Here is a 12,492-nt window from a genome sequence, read left to right as displayed (position 1 = left end):
ACAGTGTTTAGAAATAACCAGTCTGTGCTTAGCAAGTATAAAAATAGCTTGTGGATTATATTCAGATGTTTAGAATCCCATTGTTTGTTATTGGATTGAGTTTATTCACTTCTCATGTTGAACAACGGCCCTGGGCCCTAGCAATGTGCAAGGGCCCTATGGACTGACCCCTAACAGATCTGTGGATAGAATTGTGGGGAGGGTAGACCATGAACTTGGATATGAAAAAAATTGCATGTTATTTTCTTTAGACTCCAGTGAAATTTATCATTTCCTAAATCTGTGAATGAAGGCCACAGACCATAGTGGTATTAACAGTGCCTGGGAGGGGCGCCTGGGTGGCTCAGTCGTTAAGCATCTGCCTTCAGCTCAGGTCATGATCTCAGGGTCCTGGGATCGAGCCCCACATCGGGCTCCCTGCTCCGCGGGAGGCCTGCTTCTCCCTCTCCCACTCCCCCTGCTTGTGTTCCCTCTCTCGCTGTGTCTCTCTCTGTCAAATAGATAAATAAAATCTTAAAAAAAAAAACAAAACAGTGCCTGGGAATTTGTTACTAGTAGAAATATTTTTTTTTTTTTTAAAGATTTTATTTATTTATTTTAGAGAGAGAATGAGAGAGCGAGAGAGAGCACATGAGAGGGGGGAGGGTCAGAGGGAGAAGCAGACTCCCTGCTGAGCAGGGAGCCCGATGCGGGACTCGATCCGGAGACTCCAGGATCATGACCTGAGCCGAAGGCAGTCGCTTAACCAACTGAGCCACCCAGGCGCCCGGAAATATTTTTTTTATCCCCTTACGTTTGCAGATATCTGAAAGATTACTGTCTTCTAAATGACAGTAGTTACTAGACTCACCACTAAATCTTGTATATGAACACATTGACGAAGAATCACATATACAACCCTATCACAATTTTTAAATACGTTCTATAAATGTATTTTTTATTTTTTAATAAATATATTTTTAAAAATCCTACATATATTATGGACCTTGAAATATTACTCTGCAAAGGGACCCATAGGCTTCACAGACAGCCAAAGGCACACAAAGGGTCAAGAACCCTCCTCCTTCCTTTGGGAGATTTCTTCCCACAGCCACATCTGGTGCCTGTCAGGAGTTGTGGGGTAAACTGCCTCAACTTCTCTCATCCTTTTGCTTACTGGGGTTAATTTTAACTGATGAGCCACGGGTCCTTCATCTCACTTCAGTGAGCATCTGTCCTAAAATTGTCAGCTTGGAGAATGCTTTTCCGGAAATAAAAGGGTTTTTTGATCATGGATCTACAACTAGTTATGGTCTTTTTTTTTTTTTTTTGTAAGAATATTCATATATGCTTTATTTTTTATTGTTTTTATTTAAAAAATGTTTTTCATAACAAAGTTTTCCCTTTTAGCCATTTTAAGTACAGTTCTGTGGCATTAAGACATTCACAATATTGTGCAACTTTCACCACCATCCTTCTCCAGAACTTTCTCATCTTCTCCAACTGAAACTCTGTTCCTTATGGTCTTTTGATAGGAGTAAGTAAAAATATAAATTCTCTTCACATGGCATTTCTTAGGGTTTACAAAAGATTTTACACCAGATAGAAGTTTATGTCTCTCTCTCTTTTTTTAAGATTTTGTTTATTTATTTGACAGAGAGATGAGAGACAGCGAGAGAGGGAACATAAGCAGGGGCAGAGGGAGAGGGAGAAGCAGGCTCCCCGCTGAACAGGGAGCCCGACGCGGGGCTGGATTCCAGGACCCTGGGATCATGACCTGAGCCGAAGGCAGATGTTTAACCGACTGAGCCACCCAGGCACCCTGAAGTTTATGTCTCTTAAATGGAATATAGAAAGATGAGATTAATTCAACTTTAAAATTTTTGTAGAAACTGAAATCTTGTTTGGAATAATATGCTACATGTATATTCATATTCTTTCTTACATCATTTTTAAAAAATATTTCTTCATTTTGGGTTTTTTTAATTATTTTTTTAAATTAGGCTCCATACCCAACATGGAGCTTAAACTCGGGATCCTGAGATCAAGAGTCACACGCTCTACTGACTAAGTCAGCCAAGCGCCCCTTAAATCATTTTTAAGCTTAAAAAATGTTTCTCTCATTTTCTTCTCCTTAAATAATTGCTTTTGTGCACACATCTTCCTTGTGAGTCCACTTTTACAAGAGGGGACCCTGGACATCTCTTGCTTGGTATCATCGTTGACTTCGTAAAATGGAATTTTGTTTGTTAATATTGTTAGTTGTTTTTATAGGGCTTGTTTTTCTTGGAACATACCATAAAACCAAAATATTTTGAATGTTACTCATTGAGAGAGAGCAGTGAGAGTCAAGAGTTTGCATAATAACTTTAACCAGATTACTAATAAATATTTTTTGCTTAAAACTACTGCCCCTTCAAAGTATCTTTTAAAAGCAGTCGTATACATGGGGACAATAATACATACAAACTACACTGATGGATAGCAATAGTGTCCTATTATATTTGAGGAAATATAGAGAAAGATTCATTAGTTTTTATTTTAATAGCTTAATTATTACCACACTGTTTTTTAGTGAATTCTTGACTGTGGGATGGGAAGGCAAACAGCTGTCCCTTTTACTCTTTGCTGTGACTGGTACTGTATAATAATACCCGTTGTTTTCAAAAGTAGAAAAAGTCACATTGGTAGGGTTTTTGCTTTTACTTCATTTAAAATGTTCTCTGGGGGCGCCTGGGTGGCTCAGATGGTTAAGCGTCTGCCTTCGGCTCAGGTCATGATCTCAGGGTCCTGGGATCGAGTCCCGCATTGGGTTCCCTGCTCAGTGCAGAGCCTGCTTCTCCCTCTCCCTCTGCCATTCCCTCTGCTTGTGCTCTTCTATCTCTCTGTCAAATAAATAAATAAAATCTTTTTTAAAAATAAATAAAAAGAAAAAGAAAAGAAAAATAAAATGTTCTCTGGAAGAAATCCCCTTTCCCTGAGGAAGAACACAAATGACTTAGATACATTTCCATTTCATTTAAAAAAAGATTTCAGATTTTTCTGAATAAAACTAAAGTCAGGGAAAAATATCAGCGCAGTTTCTGTTTACTATTCAGGTATTTTGTTTTTATGAAGAGGATGCAAGTATGACTTGCTTTTGGTGCTTCTAGTTTTTAATTCCTATTCCTAAAAGTTTTGCTAACGTGTTTTTGGTTGTCATCTTTATGGGTGGTTAGTTTCAACCTTGGCATTGCTTCCTCTCCCTAGGTCAGTGTGTCATTGGAGCTGAGTCCCTAAATGACCGTTTTTAGTGGAAGAAAGTAATAAATGTGGCAATCGATGATTAAAACAGAAACTCACCTTTTATTTGGAAGTAAAATACAAGAATTCTTTAGCTGAAACAGTAGTGTAACCAGAGAGAACTGACTCATCTTTTTAATACATATTATTCTATGTACTGAAGTACTGTGATTTATCACAAAGATAGTTTCAATTTCATTTTACTTAATATTTAATAGCAATCAGGATAGCAGCATTTCTTTGTATCATTTGTCAATCATTTCCTGTATATTGTTTTCCATAGTCATTAAAATGTTCAGTCACTCTTAAAATGCAGTAAATTATAAAAACGTTTTTGGCAGGGCATCTGTTTTTTTCCTACATTATAGAGTAGTTTTTCTTTCCTGTAAAGTCCAGTGTTGGTGCCCTCACAAAGCCATACATGGCTGTAGCAGAGACTATTTGACTTAGACTTTTACGGAACGCAACTGTTATTAATATAATAAATTACTGTGCTAAAGATTTGGGGACTCCAAGGGATTATTTTAGATTTATGTTTAGTACATAAATCCCTGTTTGAGGGAGGTTTATTTAATACTAAATAGATTATTATGGGAGGATACGCAATCTTTTGCCCTATGAATCTTAGAAAATGACACTTCCTGGGGTGCCTGGGTGGCTCAGTCGTTAAGCGTCTGCCTTCGGCTCAGGTCATGATCCCAGGGTCCTGGGATCGAGCCCCGCATCGGGCTCCCTGCTCCCCGGGAAGCCTGCTTCTCCCTCTCACACTCCCCCTGCTTGTGTTCCCGCTCTCGCTGTGTCTCTCTGTCAAATAAATAAATAAAATCTTTAAAAAAAAAAAAAAAAAAGAAAATGACACTTCCTTATGCCTCAGGGATGGAGTCATTTGATCTGGAGCAGAGATGGGGAGTCAGTTGACTTCTCATGGCTTTTTCTTCCCAGCAGGAATGCCTGGCTAGATGCATAAGGGCCCAGCATAAGCCTGCAGGTCCTGGGCGATGGACGCCCAGCCCTGCATCCCAAATCCTGTGCATTATGATGTGAAAAAGTGCTCATGTGTAGCCTAGCTGCCTATTTTTGGAAACTAAATAATAAGGAACTGACATCACCCTTAGAAAAGTTAGACCAAAATCTTAGTAAAGTAATTCAATAGAGTAAAAGACATTTACTAGGCACATTTATATCAGGCGTTGCACTAAACTCTAATAATACAAAGATGGAAAGAAACTGCCCCAGCTTTGGGCGCCTGGGTGGCTCAGTTGGTTAAGCGTCTGCCTTCGGCTCAGGTCATGATCCTGGAGTCCCGGGATCAAGTCCCGCATCGGGTCTGACCCTCTCCCCTCTCATGCTCTCTCTCTCTATCTCATTCTCTCTCTCAAATAAATAAATAAAATCTTTAAAAAAAAAAAAAAAAAGAAACTGCCCCAGCTTTCACGGAACTTGTCAGCTAACAAGGGGATCAGAAAAACACAGTTTTGTCATACACCTGTCAGATGCTAGTAACACATCAGACGTGCTCTGGGGATACAAATGAGTGAACAATTAATATTACTTGGGGATTAAAAAAAAAAGAGAGAGAGGCAGTGTAATTTTACTCAAAGCCTTAAAAAATAAACAGGCAGGGGCGCCTGGGTGGCTCAGTCATTAAGCGTCTGCCTTCGGCTCAGGTCATGGTCCCAGGGTCCTGGGATCGAGCCCCGCATCGGGCTCCCTGCTCCGCGGGAAGCCTGCTTCTCCCTCTCCCACTCCCCCTGCTTGTGTTCCCTCTCTGGCTGTCTTTCTCTCTGTCAAATAAATAAAATCCTAAAAAAATAAATAAATAAAATAAACAGGCATCATCAGTTGACCACTTGGAGGTGAGTGGGAAGGTCTTTTTGTCTTCTCAAAAAGATAGGTGCAAAGCCAAAGAATTTAAAAAGTGATGTAGTAATTTTGAGGGATATCAAATGGTCAAGATGGCAAAGGGCCAACGGGTGGGTAGAGGTTCAAAATGAAACTAGAACCTATTGTAATGAGCCAGTATTTCCAGTTCACTGATGTCAAAAAACCATGCAGTCTAAAAGTTGCTCAGCTTTGAGATGGGTGACTTACTTATATTTACATTCGAATACATTGCTCTTCATCAGTATTCTCAAAGCACTCTAGACTCTTTTTACTTAAATTTGGGTTGTGCTTTAGTTGAGAGCAAAAGATAGGCATAATGAAGATAATCATAGAGAGCAATGACTGATCAGTGTCAAAAGGCATGGTTGTGGCTTTTAGAATTCTAGCTAGAGACTCCTAAAGACCACCCAAGGTTGTCAGAGAAGGATTCACAGAGGTAGATTCAAGCTAAATTTTGAATAATGGATGGGATTTGAATAGATTATGGAAGAGGAAGAAGAGCATTTCAGGTAAGAAGATTGTCTCCTGGGGGCAGGAGAGTGGCAGTTTGGCTAGAATAGAGTGTAGGGGAATAGCGGGAAATGACTATTTAATTCTAGGCTTAAGTAGAATTATTTTCCACTTTGGATTGTTCTTGCATAGGAATAACCTCTTCTCCAAAATAAGCATACTTTCTTGGAAAGCTGAAGTAGGTTTTAGGGAAAAGGGAATGAGCACACTTTCCCTGGTGTGCCTGATCCTGTTGGGAGGTTTTGCCATCTTATGGCCAACATACTGGAAAGGGTGATAGATTCATTTAGAAAAATGTTCACCGACAACAATGAGATGTCACCTCATACCTGTTAGAATGGCTATTATAAAAAGACAAGGGGTGTCTGACTGGCTCAGTCAGTAGAGCATGTGACTCTTGATCGCGGGGTTGTGATTTTGAGCCCCATGTTGGGTGTAGACATTACTGAAAAGTAAAGTCTTAAAAAAAAAAAAGATGTTGGCATGGATGTGGACAAAAGGGAACCCTAGTGCACTTTGGTAGAAACGTAAATTGGTGCAGCCAATATGGGGAACAGTATGGAGGATGCTCAAAAAATTAAAAATAGAGCCGCTATATGATCTAGCAATCCCACTTCTAGATATATATCGGAAGGAAATGAAATCACTGTCTCAAAGAGATATCTGCATCCTCCCTGTTCTTTGTAGCATTATTCACAATAGCTAGGATATAGAAACAACCTAAGTGTCTGTCAGTGGATAAATGGATAAAAAAATTGTTTTACACACACATATAACACACACGTACATGCAATGGAATATTACTCAACCCTAAGAAAGAAAGAAACCCTGCCATTTGTGACAACATGGATGGACATTGAGGGCATAAGCATAAGCCAAGTGAAATAAGTCAGACAAAGATCAACAAATACTATATGGTCTCACTTATAGGCAGAATCTAAAAGAGTCAAACTTGTGGAAACATAGTTGACTGGTGGTTGCCAAAAGCTGGGGGCTGGGAAATGGGGAGATGTTTGTCAGAGCGTACAGACTTTCAGTTATAAGATGAATAAGTTCTGGGGACCTAATGCATAACATTGTATACTTGAAATTTGTTAAGACAGTAGATTTTGAATATTTTCACCACATAAAAAATTGGTAACTATGTGAGGTGATGGAGGTGTTAACTAACCTTATTGGGGTGATCATTTCACAATATACATATATATCAAAACATCACACTGTATACCTTAAACTTACACTTAAATCAATGAAGCTGGGGGTAAGAAAGAAATTTTTTAAATGTTCATTGAGCTCCCATTATGGGCCAAGTGCTATTCTGGGTGCTGAGGTTTACCAGTGAAGCTGGTGGAGCTGACTTTTGAATGTAAACAAGTAAATGAAGTCAGGAGGGGAAGGAAGAAATAAGGGAATTATTTGATGGCAAGGAGTGGAAAGAGTGATACTGAAGGTGGTCTAGAGTAATACACTCCCAAATAAGATTTCACCTATGACATTTTCCTTCAGTCAAATTACCAAAAAACTGAACCCTGCCCCTGAGTTTGAAGAGTAAGGAGCCTCAATTTGTGTCTCTGAGCTGACCTGAGGCCATTGTTTGCAGGGCCCACCTGATAAGTTCCCCAATTTGCCTGAAATTTGCCTGAGTATGTGTTATAGCAGGAGGGAAAGAGTGACCAACCTCAGGGGGTCACGGAGAAAACCCTATTGTAACCCCAGATTCCTGGTGAATCTTCTGGAAGAGACTGGGGGAACAGGATTCCATATTTGGTTTGTTTGGTGGGTTTTTGTTTTGTTTTGTTTTGTTTGGTGTACTATATTTCCTTTTAGGCTTTTTTTCTTTGTATGTATTTTTTAAAATTTTAATTCCAGTGTAGTTAACATATGGTGTTATATTAGTTTTAGTGTACCAGGATTCCATGTTTTCAGTAACCAACTTTATATTATTTTGAATCTATCCTAGACATCATAGTAGTTCATTCATACCTATTTCAGTATGGCTCTCTAAAAGATATGTGGGTATTTTTTTAATATAACCCCAGTTTCGGGGCGCCTGGGTGGCTCAGTCGGTTAGGCGTCTGCCTTCGGCTTAGGTCATGATCCCAGGGTCCTGGGATTGAGCCCTGCATTAGGCTCCCTGCTCAGCCGGGAGCCTTCTTCTCCCTCTCCCTCTGCCTGCCATTCCCCCTGCTTGTGCGCTCTCTCGCTCTCTCTGACAAATAAATAAATAAAATCTTTAAAAAAAAATAACCCCAATTTCATTATTACATCTGAAAGTCTTAATGGACACCCCAGTTAAAAATGGTTTTCAAACTTTTTCTCCTAGTTGAGTAAGAATTGAGTCACTGGGATGAAGGGGAGAAGTGGGAGTATCAGAGTGTCTCTCTGACCAACAGGCCTTCAAGAAAGCTCCTGGATACCTTGGAGAATCCTAGGTCGCCAGGGAACAAAGTTTAAAAATCATAGCTGTGGCTGTTCACTTCATTTAGAGGTGGAAAAATGGGCCCTGAGAGATTGGAGCTTGTCAGTAACACACAGTAGTTAGGTCAATGTCAGATATCTCAAACAAGCCCTTGGTTTCCAAATTCAGTGTTCTCCCCCATATGTCCCCAGTCTCTGTAAAGCCTTGCCAGAATTGGCCCTGACCCCCTGAGGTTGGCCACTCTTCCCCCCGTGGTATAGCACATTGTGTAGCCAGCTGGATCGCTTATTATGTGAGGTTTATTTCTGCCCTGCCTTATTCTAAGTAGGAATTAAAGCAGCTCTAAGGCCTTCAAATTCTGCATTTTGTGAGTTGAACCAAGGCCCAGCATCTTTTCTGATGGAGGAATTTTTAAATTCCCAAGTTTTTCTGCTAATAATATTTCTTAGTCTTTTCTACCTTCTCTTCATTGCTGCTAGAAAGCTATAGCCAATGACAAAATGCCGGCAGTTCTTTGTTGAATAATAACTGAAAAACTCAGAGCCCATCATGTTAAGTTTGACCCTTCTTATTGCAAGTGGGTATAATTGTGAAAATACCATCATGTTTTTTTTCTAGTAAAATGTTCTATTATGTCACCAAAAAAAAAAGCCCAGGGGCTTCACCTGAAGAAGCTTGAAAACCCCTGCCAAAAACTCTTAGCACTTGTCACATTACATTGTAATAAACTATTGAATGTCTCTCTTCCAGAAGAAAGTGAGTACCTTAAAGTCAGGAACCATGCCAGAAGGTTTCACACTGTGTTGCAGTTACAAAATTTAACAGCCGGTAACAATTACAATAGCGTAAAAGGAGTAAGGTGAGAATACTTTATATCTTAGTTGACAAACAGTTACTTGCCCTGGGTAAGTGGCTATTCTATGGCATAGCTTTTTGATCATGACACTCATTGGAAAACCATTTGCTAAAACACAATAATTCACTTTTCAGCATTGCTTTGACAGTCCTACAAAAAATATTAGGTGTGTTTACATTTATTATTACATTTTATGTCACGCTCATGTGATAGTCCCAGCCTTAACAGTACCTGGCACATGGTAGGTGCTAAATGTTTACTAAATGAGTAATGAATATTGTTTTCAGCCACTGACCAACTGTGTTAAAGATTGAAATTAAAGAAGCAGCTTTCCTCTTTCCCTAAGCTATTCTTCAGGGTAGAAAACAAAAGGAGGCAGGGCGCTTGGGTGGCTCAGTCGTTGAGCATCTGCCTTCGGCTCAGGTCATGATCCCAGGGTCCTGGGATCGAGCCCCGCATCGGGCTCCCTGCTCCGCGGGGAACCTGCTTCTCCCTCTCCCACTCCCCCTGCTTGTGTTCCTGCTCTTGCTATCTCTCTCTCTCTGTCAAATAAATAAAACCTTAAAACAAAACAAAAGGAGGCATGGGATAAAACTGTATGATTTACTCTCCTCTTTTACCCCCCTTTCGGTAAACTCTGATCTTATAATTCATGCCAGTTAACTCACAGAAACTATTGTTACCGCCTAAAGTGATTTTTTCCAAAACCTTAAACATGACTATAGGGCCAAGATGGAGGAATGGGGACTGGATTTACCTTCCTGAATAAAAAAAGTTAAAAATAGGACAAAATATATTAAACAGTGGCTTTGAGACATGGGAAATCAGGCAGCATGGACAGGGACTCCTGAGAAATGGCAAATAGATGAGGTGCGCCCTATATTGCCCCAGCATACTGTCTGGAGAGAGTTGCCACACCACAGCCTAGGGAATGGGACGCCAGATGGAGTCTGATCATCTTCCAGGGTTGAGCTGATGTGGTTGGTAGGTGAAGGTGGCTAAAACACATGGCAGAGTACCAGAGAGGAGAGCGCTGCCCAGAGAGAAAACCCCTGAGTCCTCAGCTGATGACTGGTCAGTACCTGGAGTGTTGGGGAGAGACCCAAGTCCTGGGAGAGAACCACCCAAAAGGATTAGAGGAAACAATACTCAGAGCACAATTTTTGTGAGCCTGAAGTTTTTCAGTGTGTATATTTCTGAATGACTCTAGAATCTGTTAATGTTTCTCAAACTTGGGAACTCAGACCACCCAAGATTATATTCTCAGACCCAAGTTTGAGAAACATTGCTTTGTATACTTAATGATTCTATAGTCAGTAAACCTAAGGTTATTGTCACTGTGTTGGAATTTATCTTAAAGAAGTTTGTTTTGTTTTTTTTTTAAAGACTTCACCTATTTATTTGAGAGAGAGAGGGGGCACGAGTAGGGGGGAAGAGCAGAGTGAGAGGGAGAAGCAGACTACCCGCTGAGTGGTGAGCGGGGAGGCCCATGTGGGGCTGACCCCAGGACGCTGAGACCACATTCTGAGCCGAAGGCAGTTGCCCAACTGACTGAGCCACCCAGGCGCCCCTTAAAGAAGTTTGATATGTCAAATCAAACAGTATTTATCCAGGGCAGAAAATGGTTTGTGTTCCTACCTGTGAGAGTGCAGAAATCCTTGTAATTCATAAGACATCAAGTGAAGTACTCATCAAGTGAAGAGTATTGCCTCAGAATAGGGCAAAATTAGCCATAAAGATTGACAAAACTTAAAAGCAAGCCTCAAGAGGATCAAATGATTTATAAGTAACTTAATTGAGGGGTGCCTGTCAGTTAAGCATCTGACTCTTGGTCTCGGCTCAGGTCATGATCTCAGGGTCACGGTATCAAGCCCCACGTCAGGCTCTGCACTGGATGTGGAGTCTGCTTGGGATTCTCTCTCTCCTGCTCCCTGCCCCTCCTCCCACTCCCTCTCTCTCTAAAGTAAATAAATAAATCTTAAAAAAAATAAGTAACTTAATTGTGTCCTAGAGAAAGTTTAAGAATATCTATAGGGATACAAAAATATCCAGTACTCAATAACATAAAATTAACAATGTCTGGCATCCAATAAAAATTTATCAGGTATGCAAAGCAGCAGGAAAATACCACCAGTAATGAAGAGAAAAAAAAAAAATCAATTAATTGAAACAGACCCAGACATGATACAAATGATAGAATTAGTGGAGAAGGATATTAAAAATTTATCGCTAATTTTCTTAAGTTCAAGAAGGTAGACGAAAGATCGAACATACTATAATGTACACACTGTTCTGTACCTTTTTCCTTTTTTTAAACTTTATTTTTTTTAAGATTTTTTTTTTTTTAATTTATTTGAGAGAGAGAGAGAACACAAGCGGGGAGGAGGGACAGAGGGAGAGGGAGAAGCAGACTCTCCGCTGAGTAGGGAGCCCAATGTGGGACTCAATCCTAGGATCCTGGGATCATGACCTAAGGCGAAGGCAGACGCTTAACCGACTGAGCCACCCAGGCGCCCCTGTATCTTTTTCTTTTGACCATGTATCTTTCCAAGTCAGTTTGTATAAAGCTTCCCCATTGTTTTTAATGGCTATGTAGTAAGCTTCCCCATTTTTTTTAATGGCTATGTGGGTCAACCAACCTGATTTAACAAGTCTCTCATTAGGACATCTAGGGTTTTTTTTTAATACTTTAAATCAAGTTATAATTTATATACCATAAAATTCACCCTTTTAAAGTGTACAGTTCAGTGATTTAATTCCAGAACATTTTCAACATCCCCAAAAAGAAACCCCGTACCCATGACATCTAGGTCTCTTACAGTCTTTTGCTAAAGGCAATAATGCTGCACTGGATAATCTCATACACATATACTTCCACACATGGGCAAGAATATCTGTGGGACACGTACTTGGAAATATTTGCTAAGTAGAGTGATTTGTGCACCTAAAATTTTGGAAGGTACTGCTAAATTGTCCTCCCCAGAGGTTATGGAGTATACACTCTTACTAGCAAGGTGTAAAAGCTCCCATTTCCCCACTTACTGATCAGCATAGTCCTTCACCAAACCTTTTTATCTTTGCCAGTCTGATAATAGTATCTCACTGAAATTTTAATTTATATTTCTCTTATTCAAAGTGAGGTTGATTATTTTTATATGTTTAAGGGCTACTTTCCTATTTTAATGAATGATTGTTCATACCCTTTGATTTTCTGCAGGATAACTTTTTCTTGGTTATAGGAGCTCTTAATGTATTAGGGAGAAAAGCCTTTTCTGATATAAATTGGGAGTATTTTTCTCACTTAGGTTTTTTGGACTTTATTTTTAGTCTTTGACTTTGTTTATAGTTTTTTTCCTTTACCATGCAGAATTTTAAGAATTTGTCATTGGATTTGTCAATCTTTTATACTTCTGTCTCTTTTGACAGACTTTCCCTACTCCAAGATTATAAAAAATAGTATCTCGGGGCACCTGGCTGGTTCAGTTGGAGGAGTATGTGACTATGCTATGTACTATTATGCTAGTACTTTAAGTTCTCCTCCCCTCACTGCCCCCATTTAACT

At 39.8% G+C, this 12,492-nt stretch overlaps 1 protein-coding gene across 2 annotated transcripts in view; it reads left to right on the top strand.

The window, feature by feature from the left end:
- The window catches only part of BICRAL (BICRA like chromatin remodeling complex associated protein), a 74,240-nt gene that overhangs the window by 21,304 nt on the left and 40,444 nt on the right, over nucleotides 1-12,492 (top strand). The gene's annotated exons all lie outside the window — the stretch shown is intronic.

The sequence above is a fragment of the Halichoerus grypus genome, chromosome 9 (genome assembly GCF_964656455.1).
Source record: "Halichoerus grypus chromosome 9, mHalGry1.hap1.1, whole genome shotgun sequence".
Lineage (NCBI taxonomy): Eukaryota > Metazoa > Chordata > Mammalia > Carnivora > Phocidae > Halichoerus > Halichoerus grypus.
Note: the sequence above shows the minus strand (reverse complement) of the source record. Positions and strands in the feature narration are given on the sequence as shown.